Source organism: Colossoma macropomum, unplaced genomic scaffold, assembly GCF_904425465.1.
Source record: "Colossoma macropomum unplaced genomic scaffold, Colossoma_macropomum, whole genome shotgun sequence".
In the NCBI taxonomy this organism is placed as follows: domain Eukaryota; kingdom Metazoa; phylum Chordata; class Actinopteri; order Characiformes; family Serrasalmidae; genus Colossoma; species Colossoma macropomum.
In genome coordinates, this window is record NW_023495339.1 from 1 (window position 1) to 13198 (window position 13198).

At 37.3% G+C, this 13198-nt stretch overlaps 1 long non-coding RNA gene across 1 annotated transcript in view; it reads right to left on the reverse strand.

Moving 5' to 3' along the window:
- Positions 1–6: 6 nt before the first annotated feature.
- Positions 7–13198, reverse strand: part of LOC118801820 — a 38712-nt gene continuing 25520 nt past the window's right edge. The window contains exons 2-3 of the long non-coding RNA XR_005006579.1: positions 2163–2222; positions 7–193 (exon numbers count right to left, since the gene is read on the reverse strand). This is a non-coding gene — a long non-coding RNA (uncharacterized LOC118801820). The remainder of the gene's footprint in view (positions 194–2162; positions 2223–13198) is intronic.

Below are 13198 nucleotides of genomic sequence, written 5' to 3' on the forward strand. Positions count from 1 at the left end.
CCAAGCCTTCACAGTGGAGATGAACTCCTTTCATAAATGACTCTGTGTTCACGCCAAACTCACCTCTGGTGTTCATTGCCAAAAACCTCCATTTTGGTTTGACCACAGAACACGATCCCACCGAAGATTGCAGTATTGTTTGGCAAGCTGTAAGAGTATCAATATGCTGGTTGTCGACAGGAGAGCCTTTACTCTGGAACCCACACAAACAACTTCTGGTTATATAGGTGGCGTTTGATTGTAGATTGTGAGACACAATCATTGAAGATTCTTTGTCCACTCAAACAATCCTCCTCACTGTGAGTGGGGTCAGTACAGACATATGTCCTCTTCCTGGCAGATTCTTATTATCTATAGTTGTTTTGAACTTCTTACTTATTGCCGTGATAGTGGAAATGGGAATTTTCAAACTGTTTACAGTGGGGCAAAAAAGTATTTAGTCAGCCACTGATTGTGCAAGTTCTCCTACTTAGAAAGATGAGAGAGGTCTGTAATTTTCATCATAGGTACACTTCAACTATGAGAGACAAAATGAGAAAAAAACATCCAGGAAATCACATTGTAGGATTTTATTTATTTGTAAATTATGGTGGAAAATAAGTATTTGGTCAATAACAAAAGTTCAACTCAATACTTTTTAACATAACCTTTGTTGGCAATGACAGAGGTCAAACGTTTCCTGTAAGTCTTCACCAGGTTTGCACACACTAGCTGGTATTTTGGCCCATTCCTCCACGCAGATCTCCTCTAGAGCAGTGATGTTTTGGGGCTGTCGCTGGGCCCTCCACAAATTTTCTATGGGGTTGAGGTCTGGAGACTGGCTAGGCCACTCCAGGACCTTGAAATGCTTTTTACGAAGCCACTCCTTCTTTGCCCGAGCGGTGTGTTTAGCATTACTGTCATGCTGGAAGACCCAGCCACGTTCCATCTTCAATGCTCTCACTGATGGAAAGAGGTTTTGGCTTAAAATCTCACGATACATGGCCCCATTCATTCTTCCCTTAACACGGATCAGTCGTCCTGTCCCCTTTGCAGAAAAACAGCCCCAAAGCATGATGTTTCCACCCCCATGCTATACAGTAGGTATGGTGTTCTTGGGATGCAACTCAGCATTCTTCTTCCTCCAAACACAACGAGTTGAGTTTTTACCAAAAAGTTCTATTTTGGTTTCATCTGACCACATGATATTCTCCCAATCCTCTTCTGGATCATCCATATGCTCTCTGGCAAACTTCAGATGGGCCTGGACATGTACTGGCTTAAGCAGGGGGACACACCTGGCACTGCAGGATTTGAGTCCCTCTCGGTGTAGACAGAAGAGCTTCTTAAAGAAGAAGTTACAGGTCTGTGAGAGCCAGAAATCTTGCTTGTTTGTGGGTGACCAAATACTTATTTTCCACCATAATTTACAAATAAATTCTTTAAAAATCCTACAATGTGATTTCCTGGATTTTTTTTCTCATTTTTGTCTCTCATAGTTGAAGTGTACCTATGATGAAAATTACAGACCTCTCTCATCTTTTTAAGTAGGAGAACTTGCACAATCAGTGGCTGACTAAATACTTTTTTGCCCCACTGTATCTATTTTCTTGTAGCCATTTCCTGATTTGTGCAGCTCAGCAACATTTTGTCGTCATCAACCATCACTGCTGTATTCTCTAGTCTTTCTCATAGCGATAGGTGACTGAAGGAATTCGGCCTGTGTTTCATCTCATATGTATTCACTAATGAAACAGAAGTAATAGCTGTCCATTGAAGTGTTCCTAATCTCTCAGGTGAACTTAAAAACATAAAATATCAATGAAAATATACTTCAGTTACATTTCACTCTTAAGAATTTCTAGAGGTGCCAACAATTGTGGCACACATACATTTAAGAAAAATGTTTACTTCATGACAAGATTTAGGTTTTTCTTTCAATCATTACACCTTAAATAAAGGTTAGATTGTTGCTTATATTTTGAACAAAAGATCAAAAGAATAAGTAATTGTGAATATTTTTTAAAGCTCATTTTGCTCATGATTACCAGGAGTGCCAATATTGGAGGGCACTGTATGTATGAAATTATTGCCTATATAAAACATTTACATTGCTTCATGAGTGTTAACTGATTCCAATATAGTATTTTTTAAATATTTTTTATAGGATAGAGCACACATACCTGACATGGTCTCCATAAAGCCAGAGAAAGTCAGTATCATCACACAAAGAAACATCATCCCTGAAAGACAGTTTACAGGAAGACAGGTAGCCATGAGGAGTGGAGTTAGCAAAGAGCACATTTGCAGCAACACAGACACTGGTGTGGGCACTCTGAATGGCTCATTTATTTACTACAGAGATCAGGCCAGGTCCAAAGTTTCAGCATTTAGTCAGTCCACTCCTAGTCTTTATTACGGTTTCCATTCTGTTCAGGAGACTTGCTTTCATTTTTTTTAAAGAAATGTAATTATTTTAAAGAAAACCTGCACAGTGATGCACACACACATAAGGATGTGAAGTATCTGCATATCACCAACCCAGTTCCAACAAGTTGTGACAGTAGGAAAAATGTCTTGCAAATCCATTTGACATGTATTCATATGAAAAAAGACAAAATGAGAAAATGTTTAATGCTTCAAGTAATTACCTTCATTGATTTTTTTGTATATCTATTTTTTATATTATATATATATATATATATATATATATATATATATATACAGAATATATATTTTGTGTATATATATACATACATCCATCATCTAAACCGCTTATCCTTCTGGGTCATGGTGGGGTGCTGGAGCCTATCCCAGCTGTCATTGGGCAGAAGGCAGGATACACCCTGGACAGGTCGCCAGTCAATCACAGGGCAGACAGACAGACATACACAGTCACACACACCTAGGGGCAATTCAGCATGTCCAATCAGCCTGACTGCATGTTTTTGGACTGTGGGAGGAAACCGGAGTACCCGGAGGAAACCCACGCAGACACGGGGAGAACAGGGAAACTCCACACAGAAATATATATATATTCTAAATTTGGGACAGTGGCATGTTTACCACTGCATTACATCACAATTCAGTAATCATTTGGGAACTGAGGACACCATTTGTTATAGTAGTGAAATTAATTTTTTTTTCCATTCTTGCTTGACATAACACTTTAGCTGCTCAACAGTCTGGCGTCTACATTGTCGTATGTTGCGCTTCATAATGTGTCCCACATTTTCAATTGGAGGCAGGTCTGGACTGCAGGCAGGCCAGTTTAGTACCTGCACTCTGTTACTATGATGCTGCGCTGTTGTAACATGAGCAGAATCTGGCTTGGCATTGTGTTGCTGAAACAAGCTGGGACAAGCAGGGCCTAGAGAACAACATCCATTACTTCCAAACACAATTTGAAAGGTGGACTGGTCTGATCACAGCACACGTTTCCACTTTGCATCAGACCTTTTGTGAATGCTCCTTTTATATCCAATCATGGTAGCATCACCTGTTAACTATTCACCTGTGGAAAGTACCAAAACAGGTGCTTTAATGATTCCACAAGCTTCACAGTTTTAAGGCCTTTACACACCAAACGTGATTTATTTGTATAATTTATAGCTCGTCATGCTATACTTTCACTTTTCCCAAATGGTAGTAGCCTAGTGTCACACTTTGCCCATTCAACATTATATGATTTCCACTTGAAGACATTCAGCCTGTTTGCTTTGTGTTTTGCCTCGTATGGAGTTGTGTCTCCAAAATCAGCTCAAAAAGAGTTATGGTGATCTGAGCTGTGTGCGAAAAAGCTCATAAAATTTAAGCTAGAAACATTAAAAAGGACTATGTTTAAGCTCCTGAATGAGGTGGATGAAAGCGTGATATTGTGGTGTTGCGTGATACGTACGAGCGTGATATTGTAAAGGATCCATTGTGGATCCTTCACAATATCACGCTTTACCTGTTTCATGAGAAGCAAAAGATCTTTTTTTTTTTCAAACAATTTGGTGAAATTCCAAAAATACTGTGTTGCCGCAGGTGGGTCTAAATGCAATAAAATCACATCTGAATATTTAATGTTTTAGTGCTGTTTATTCACATTGTGTTCAGTTTGTAACAAACTTTATACATCTTTTGAATACCTGGAGTTTCATAGTCAAAGTACATTCTTAGGGATGCTAGCTCACTGCTAAAACCTGAAAGCCTGAGATAATGAGGGATAGTGTAACGGTTACTAAACAGTAGGGGTGGGAATCTCTAGGCACCTCATGATTCGATTCGATTACGTTTCAGAGGGCTGCGATGCGATGATAAAATGATTATCGATGCATCTCTTTTTTTCTATACAGCGTTTCTATTTTCCTACTGTTTGAGGACTTGGTACTTTTAAAACAAAGTATTTGTAATGATCTATAATGAATTTACTTCCAATATCTTTTATTAATAAATCAAATGGAAGTGATGTGGCAAGTGAACTACTGGGAGATTCACTCGAAAGAGGCCCCGAATATTCTGTCGTAACTCCCATTAGGATGAAGCAATCTGAACCAAAAAAAAATACACTACATACTTTGATGTATGTGTAATCTATTGCATTACATGCGATGCTGGAAGTGACCTCCGTTTTCTGCCAGACACATGAAGGGGTACGGGGGAATGCTCTGGTTAGTTGCAAACAGAGGTTAAACGTCACAATGGCTGTCCGGCGCCTACCTCATTGCTCCGACGCAGGAGCATCCCGGCTTGTTCAAAGCTCCATATACTGAGGAGCACATTGCACACTGTTTCATTCAGATTGACTCGTCCTAGCAAAAGTTATTACAGAATATTCGGGGGCTCTTTCGAGTGAATCTCCCTGTAGAAGGCGCATTCACTGCTCTTGTTCAGAGAATGAGACGCTGCTGCCACTCATTTGTGCAGTTACGGTGAAATAAGATCCAGTGGTAGTGGATGACCACGCAGCGGGTTACAGCCGTCCTACCCGTTAAATTCAGTGATTTTATAACATCGGTTTTGGTCTCGTTGTAGAGAGAGGGGGGGGGGAGGTCGCTGTGTCAGTAAAATATCTTTGAAACGGGGCGCATGCAACATAGCGTGAAAGCCCTGTTTCGCAACGACTGAGAACTGGCCTGCAGGTCACATAGCAACGATGCGTTATGCACATTTATAAGCAGCGCAGTTGGTTTCCTGGTATGTTAAATCTGCAACAAGAGACTGTCAAACACTAAACAGTTGCGAAACTGAAGTCGCTTCTCTTTCGAATTCTCCCGTTCCACCTTAAATGGTGCTGTATTTACATTCGTCGCCTCAGTCAGAATTTAAGGTGGAACGGGAGAATTCGAACAAGAAGCTGGAGAAAGAGAAGCGACTTCAGCCTCGTAAGACAGTCGAACGTTGAGAGACATTTTAGAAGAAACTATTGAACTTTTGAGGAAAAGTTTTCTGGCGGAAATGGAAGAAAAGCGGCTGTAGCTAAAGCTTAAAGCAGAGCAGAGTAAGTCTGCGTTTTCATTTATATTGTTTAGTCTATACTAGGACATTAACACATACTGAGACATACTGGACATTAAATGTTGCGGCTCCCAAGCTGGTTTGATTTGTGTTGAAAGGACAAAATGTCTCTTCTTATCATTTGTGTTGTGACTCCTGACCTAACCTGGCTTTAACGCAGAGGGAGCCGGTCAGATTTCTTGCTCATCCCATTGTGTTTTTGTTATGTGCCGCCACAGACTGTCCGGGCGCTGCACTTACCCACTTCCAAGTTCCGCCTTTTGCGTTCCGTCAACATTACGGTATAAATTAAATATTTAGAAAATCGATTTTTGACATTTGTAAATCGATTCAGAATCGTTCACGTCCGCATTGCGATGCATCTAAGAATAGATTTTTTCCCGCACCCCTACTAAACAGTGATTGGAGGAGAAAAATGTTTAGGAAAGATGTGGAGAGTGTCAGGATTATGATCAGCTCAAAATCACACCAAACTCAAAATTACACCATTTCCTAACAGCAAGCTGGCATCCAAATGTAGTACTACATCACGGCAGAAGGCCTGCAGGATATCTACACTGGAAATGTCAAGTGTGTGACAAGTAAAACATAAACAAACCACAGATCTCCCAAAAAATAGCTGCTTTACTGACAGAGCTCTCCAGCTGTAATTTACATAGACTTTTATACTACTGTGCAGGTGAGCAGCTTGGACATGCTGACTTGTATCTACTTACCTAGCTAACCTAGCTAACAAACAGTATTCACCTCTAATTTCCAGCAATCTGGCTGTTTCTCTCCAAATTGTTTACCAGAAGATTCATAAAGATCCTTCACTTCTACACTTCATGGAGGACTTCCTTCTCATCTGCTTTAAGGTGTCCAGTCAAAGTTTATTTATACAGTACATTTTACAGCAAGCATTGTCGTAAAGTAGCTTTGCAAAAAAATCCAGGTCCAAGCCCCCATGAGGAAGCCATTGGTGCGAGTGGCAAGGAAAAACTCCCTAAGAGCGAGAGGAAGGAAACTTGAGTGGAATTGCAGAGCAACACAATGCGCCAAAACAGAAACAGGGCGCCTGTCAAAAAAGTTGCACCTCATCACATCATGCTCTGCTGCCCCAGCTGGTATAAGCATCCTCAGTGATTATAATGGAAGCATTTTGGTTTTGTTGTTCTCACTCGCGTTGCTTGCTGTTAGGACATAGTGTATTTTTACCGCCCTGCCGCTAGTAAAGTTCCCACCGTGAGTAAAAACAATGTTTAGAGTTAGATAAAAATTCTGATAACCAATAATTGGTAAAGTTTTATATCTATATTTTAATTTTAAACTCCAACAGCACAGCTGTACAACGTGGAATGTGTCAGTGATAGCGCTGATAAATGTCAAGCTCAAGTTATTTTAGCGACCGTGTTGCAGTTATTTGTCTTTATCAGGATCTCCAGTCCTACAGCAGAGACACACATCAGCTCATATATGATAATACGATCTGTAGTTTCTCACAGTAGAGCAGTTTATTATATCACACTCCTGAACACACACTCAGCTTCTCTACTGGACTTTAGACTGAATGATAAACTAGCTGTAACTTCCTTTTCCTCAGAAAGAGAAAACCAGTTGGAGCATACTCAGTCACATTAGAGTGTATCTGGAGTCCAAACAAGACTGGGCCAGCAGAGTTTTGCTGGACTGACATCAGCTGCACTGCATTTGTCATGCAAATGTCTACAATACAGAATATTTTTGTTTTATATTCAAAACTTTACATACTGGGCAGTACAATTATGTATCATGCTACTGCTTATAATAATAAGCATCACTATTTCTACTGCTAATAATAATCACTACTACTACTAACAACAACAACAACAACAACAACAACAATAATAATAATAATAATAATAATAATAATGGTAGAATGATTTCAGTAAATGTCCAAGTAAGTCAAGTTTCATTAATTTAACGGTACAATTATCCATGAAGACAGATTTAACTTTCTAGGTGCTCTCCAGGTCTGAATTACAACAGACTTTTACTAACATAGTAACATAGTAACATATCTGTCTGACTCGCACACACAGAATCATGAAATCTAGTGTAAAAATAGCAGCAAAACGGATTGTTTTCTAGCTGCTAGCATACATGCATACATGCTAATAGTGCAAGTTTTAAACTTCTGAACTTAAAATTTAATGGCAAATAAATGTAACTTTACAAAGTGATAACTAAAAAAAATTCATACATACATTTTCAATATTTATTTGTAATCTAATAGTAACAAGTACTTTAATTAGCATGACAGTTATAGTTAAATGCCTTTTTAGCACACAAAACAGCAGCCCACTGCCGCTTAGACCTACAATCTATGCTGTCTTTAGCATTCATGCTTTCTCCACAGATAACAGTTTTTTTAACAGATATGTAGATGTCATGATTTACTTCAGCCACCAGAGGTCTATCTGGAGTTTATCAGTATGTAGCATCTTTAAAGTTCAGAACTTCTCATGTTTGCTGCCTTCAAGTCGTGTCCGATCTTACGTGACGAGCGCACAAGAACACCACTACAACGCTGTATGTGCTAGTGGGAGATTCAGATTTACTGAGTTGGTCACATGTTATCAGATAAGCACTGGGAGCCGCTGATAGTTGGATTGTAAACTGGCTGTATTTCAGTTATTCAGCAGCCAAACAAGAACATTAAAATCTTCCACACATGAAAACAAAGCATGTTATGTGATGCTAATGTGATAAAAACATTACTCGTCTCATAAGCATCCTCTGTTTATCATTTTACTGCAGAAATTAAACTGAAAAACAAATGTAAACAAAAAATTATTTCCAGTGTGTCTGTCTTGTTTCTGACTAAAACCATTGAATTCAAACCCAAAGCTGTAGGTAGAAACTTACTGAAGACTTGAAGGCAGCATTATAAAGTCCTGATATTGAGAAACTGTTATGGTATTAAGATCAGTGTAAGTATGAGGTGCATGTGTGTATCTTTATGCTCTAAATACACTGTAAATGAAAAAGTTAACTAATGCTGTGTTTCCTTTTGTAGGAGGACTTTTTTGTTGTATTACTTATCTGGACTCAACTGAAAGAGTAACAGGATTCTCAAGCTGAGAGACGCAGAAAGCTGATTGGTCCTCAAGCATGGGTTTACTTGAATACTTTTGGATTACTTGAATACTTGGTAGATTGGGACTGGTATCATTGAAGGATTGGCAGCAGAATTCAAATGTTAGAACTAGAGCCAAAAATTAAACTTGCATGTGACCATTGTGTTAATGTTTTGTTTAATTTATATATTCATCATATTATATTATGTTCATTATATAACCACTAACTATATTATTATCATCATATTCATTAACTTATGTTCAGTCAAAATTTCAAAATACAGAAGAACATGCAAAGTTCTAGCTGGAGTGAGTTCTTTAAAAATTCAGCCTTTGACATGACATGATCTTTTAGCCGACTGTCTGGTTCTTTGTTTGTTTGTTGGTTGTTGTAGCCAGTTAATTACATATTCTTTTACACATATAATTACATATTCCTGGAATTTAGGAATTGTTATATTTATTCACATAGTGTTATGAATGGATATAGATGAGAGTATCTTTTCAATGTATTTCAATGTAAAATATCGATTTAAAGCAGTGTTAAAATAAATCATTTAAAATAATTGAAATAATCAATCAAATAAGATGATCATTTCAGTGATTGTATTGGTCCCAGAAACTTTATATTGGTGCATCTCTTAATAAACTATTACAAGTGCATATTATTTAATATTGTTTAGTCAACTGCTTAAAATTAGTCCTCTTAATCAGTCCTCTTTAGTTTTCTGCAAGTTCTCTTTCCCAAAATGACAGTTAGAAATATGGAATATAGAAATTTGGTTTCCCAGGCCTGGAAAATCAGTGCCAACACAGTAACACTCATGGAAAAGTCATGGAATCTCCTGAATACTGTTCATCATCTCATTACTTTTCAATCACTGAAGAGTCTCCATCACAGAAAACACAGCGAGATGTGAGACTTAGAGCTGCACACAAACGACCTGATTTACCAACTTTAATGACATAAACTCCAGTTAGCCAAGGGGTGTAGAGGATGATTTGACAGACAAACATGGATAAGGTCAATAAAGGAGCTAAATGAAGAGGGAAAAACACACGACTGCTGCTTCAGTGATGGAGATCAGAATAACTTCCTCAATGTGAGTCACAGAGCTCAGTCTGCACTGCAGCTGCATATTAGACAGCTAGAACACCACTGTGAGCACTTATGCAGGGCACTGTATCAGGATTTACTGTGAGAGAACCTGAACACAACACAGCTGAACACAATCTGTAATTACTGTCATTTCTGCCTTCTTTTCTTCTTCCAGCTGCTCAAACTGTCAGAAAACTGCCAAACTTGAAACAAGAACACTTGCATTGGTGTGAGAACTTCTGGCAGCTAAAGACATTGAAGATATCAACACACAGACTGGAGAGTCTACAAACCTAGCAGAGCATGTCTAGCTACACTAGCCGGGGACTTTCTGAAACAGAACACTGTTCATTCTGTACACCAACCAAACAAACAGAGAGCTCTGATCACTGTTGTACACAAGGTGATGGACCCAAATATAAACAGAGTGATGCATTACACTTAGCATTAGCATTAGCATTACATCTAGCATAGCATAGTTAATTCTACTAAGGCTAAGCATGCTAATTCTAATTCCGCCTCCATCCTTCCAGTTAGCACATTGGACCGGTCAAGCAGAACAAAAATGCCTGCAGAATAATCAGGGGTCCTGATGGCTCAGGAGACATAATAGTGATTTTCCTAAAACGTCTTAAGAGAGTTCATATTGAGATTTCTGTCTTTAGTTCAGATGCAGATAAACGTCAGTGTTATTGTGCTGGTAAATCTGAGTGACTTTATTATTATAAAAATGAAGAGATTATAAAAATGAAGATTACTGAGGAGAAACATCTGAGCAGCAGAGAGACTTAAGACTCCTTTGTCTTTCCATCTGATCTCACTGTTTAGTAATTATAGAAATATTAAGGAGATGTGTTTTCATTTTCCTTTACAATCAGTTTTGACCAACAGCACAAGAGTCGTGATGTTGAGAAATTAAAGTCAATCGATTAATCTGCATTTCACAACAGCCTCTAATGGTTTAGCGTTTTTAAAAACTAGCCCTCTTCAGTATCAGATCTCTTATTAACATTCTTATCAATGATTTTAGACACCAAACATAGAATCACACTATATTAATACTATCCTCAAACATTTCAACAATAAGATTATGATGTACTGGTCCTGTAAAGATAAATAAAGTGTGCAAGCAGAAATCTCCATGGAGAAATACTACAGCAGTAAAATCTCAAAAAGGGAGAGCAGAAAACTTGGACCTTTACAGACAGAGCCTTTAAAACCATAATCTAGAGTTTAAAAAGGCCAAACAACGGTTCCTCTTTTAGACATCATTAATAAAAACATTAAAACTCCTGTACATCACTGTGGACAGATCAATAAAGCCTCCTACAGTCACAGATCCTGAACTGCTCTCAGTCAACTAATGAATCTGCAGCTTGTTTTCTCAAAACTAAATAATAAATATCAGACACATAAATCATAAAGACCACACTGACAGAAAATAATGCTGCACCACACGTTTAGTCTCATTCATCTCAATGTAGCGGTCAGTTCCAAAATTCTTGAAAACTTTGAACAGTCGCTGAAAACTGCAGCTGTAAAACTCCTTTTGAAAAGGAACAGTTTAGATGTTTCTGCACTTAAAGGGGAACTCCACTGATTTTTTCAAAATTTCTGTATAATTAATTGTTGAGATGCAAAAAAACCCATATATATATATATATATATATATATATATATATATAGAGAGAGAGAGAGAGAGAGAGAGAGAGAGATAGATAGATAGATAGATAGACAGAAAATAATACAATGTAGAGAAACTTACAGACTCAGATATATTTAAAGTGGTGGTTATACCTATAACATACCTGATAACAATATACTGATATACCTACAAAACTCCATAGCTGGTTTGCATGTCTGTTTGAATAACACAGCTAGTTACAGGTCAGTAACCACATTTCCAAAAAGTTATCCAAAAAGCTCAATCTGCTCAACAAAGAAGTTCAATCAGCTCAACAAAAAAGTTCAATCAGCTCAACTTAAATAGATGTTAAAAATGTAAAAACCTTGAGATGCTTCCACCAGACTGAATCCTGCAGGAGAACAATATGGGATATCATATCTATGTATTTACACAGCTCACTCACCCAAACACTTCAGTCCTACAGACTTTATCTAGAAATTGTCTGATAATTTCTTAAAACTTATTCCAATTTTCTAATATGAATCATCCATATCATCATACATCTATCCTGCACCATACTTGTGTGGTCAGTAGTTTGATCAGCAGTGCTGTGTGGTCAGTAGTTTTATCTACAGTGCTATGTGGTCAGTAATTTGATCAGCGGTGCTATACTGTTCTCGTTAATTTGTTAGAACCAGAACTAAACAGCAGCCAAACTCTATCCACAAAAGGCTAGAGGAGTCAGGATGCAGCTTCTTGCAACAACTTTATTTGCCTTGAGTATGTGAATTTAGAGTGAAACTGAAAAGACATAAATTACAAAAGGTCACTAATGTAGTTTCCACACTGTAAAAAATTTCAAGCCTCACCAACTTAAAAATTATATGCCATGTTGTATTTCACGTAATTATGAAACTAGCATGAGAAAGTTGACTGAAATAGGAATTGCACACTATACTTAATAAATTGAAGATATAGTATATAATAAAGCAAATGCATAGGAAATGCAAATTCTAAACATATGCATTTTATTAACACATTTTAATATTTGTAGAGTATTACAGCACTTTTAGAGCACACTAAAGCATACTGTATGCAACAGATATTAAAGATATTGCCACACACGTCAAGTGTTAAAGCAGCTTTGCTCATATGACTTGAACACCTTGCTTTAAAAGCTCTCTTTTTGCATTGCAGAAAAAAAAAAAAAACTGAATGGATATAGATGAGAGTATCTTTTCGATGTATTTCAATGTAAAATATCTATTTAAAGCAGTGTTAAAATAAATCATTTAAAATAACTGAAATAATCAATCAAATAAGATGATAATTTTGGTGATTGTATTGGGCCCAGAAATTTTATATTGGTGCATCTCTTAATAAACTATTACAAGTGCATATTATTTAATATTGTTTAGTCAACTGCTTAAAATTAAATCAGTCCTCTTTAGTTTTCTGCAAGTTCTCTTTCCCAAAATGACAGTTAGAAATATGGAATATAGAAATTTGGTTTCCCAGGCCTGGAAAATCAGTGCCAACACAGTAACGCTCATGGAAAAGTCATGGAATCTAAACATATGCATTTTATTAACACATTTTAATATTTGTAGAGTATTACAGCACTTTTAGAGCACACTAAAGCATACTGTATGCAACAGATATTAAAGATATTGCCACACACGCCAAGTGTTAAAGCAGCTTTGCTTATAAAAAAAAATGACTTGAACACCTTGCTTTAAAAGCTCTCTTTTTGCATTGGAGAAAAAAAAACTGCTTACTTCTTAAGTTCAGCATTCAACATTTGTCTCTAACTTCCTATATCCACTTTACCGTATCAATTTAAGGAATTTACAAATGTAACAATGTTACAAATGTATCACACTCACCACAATC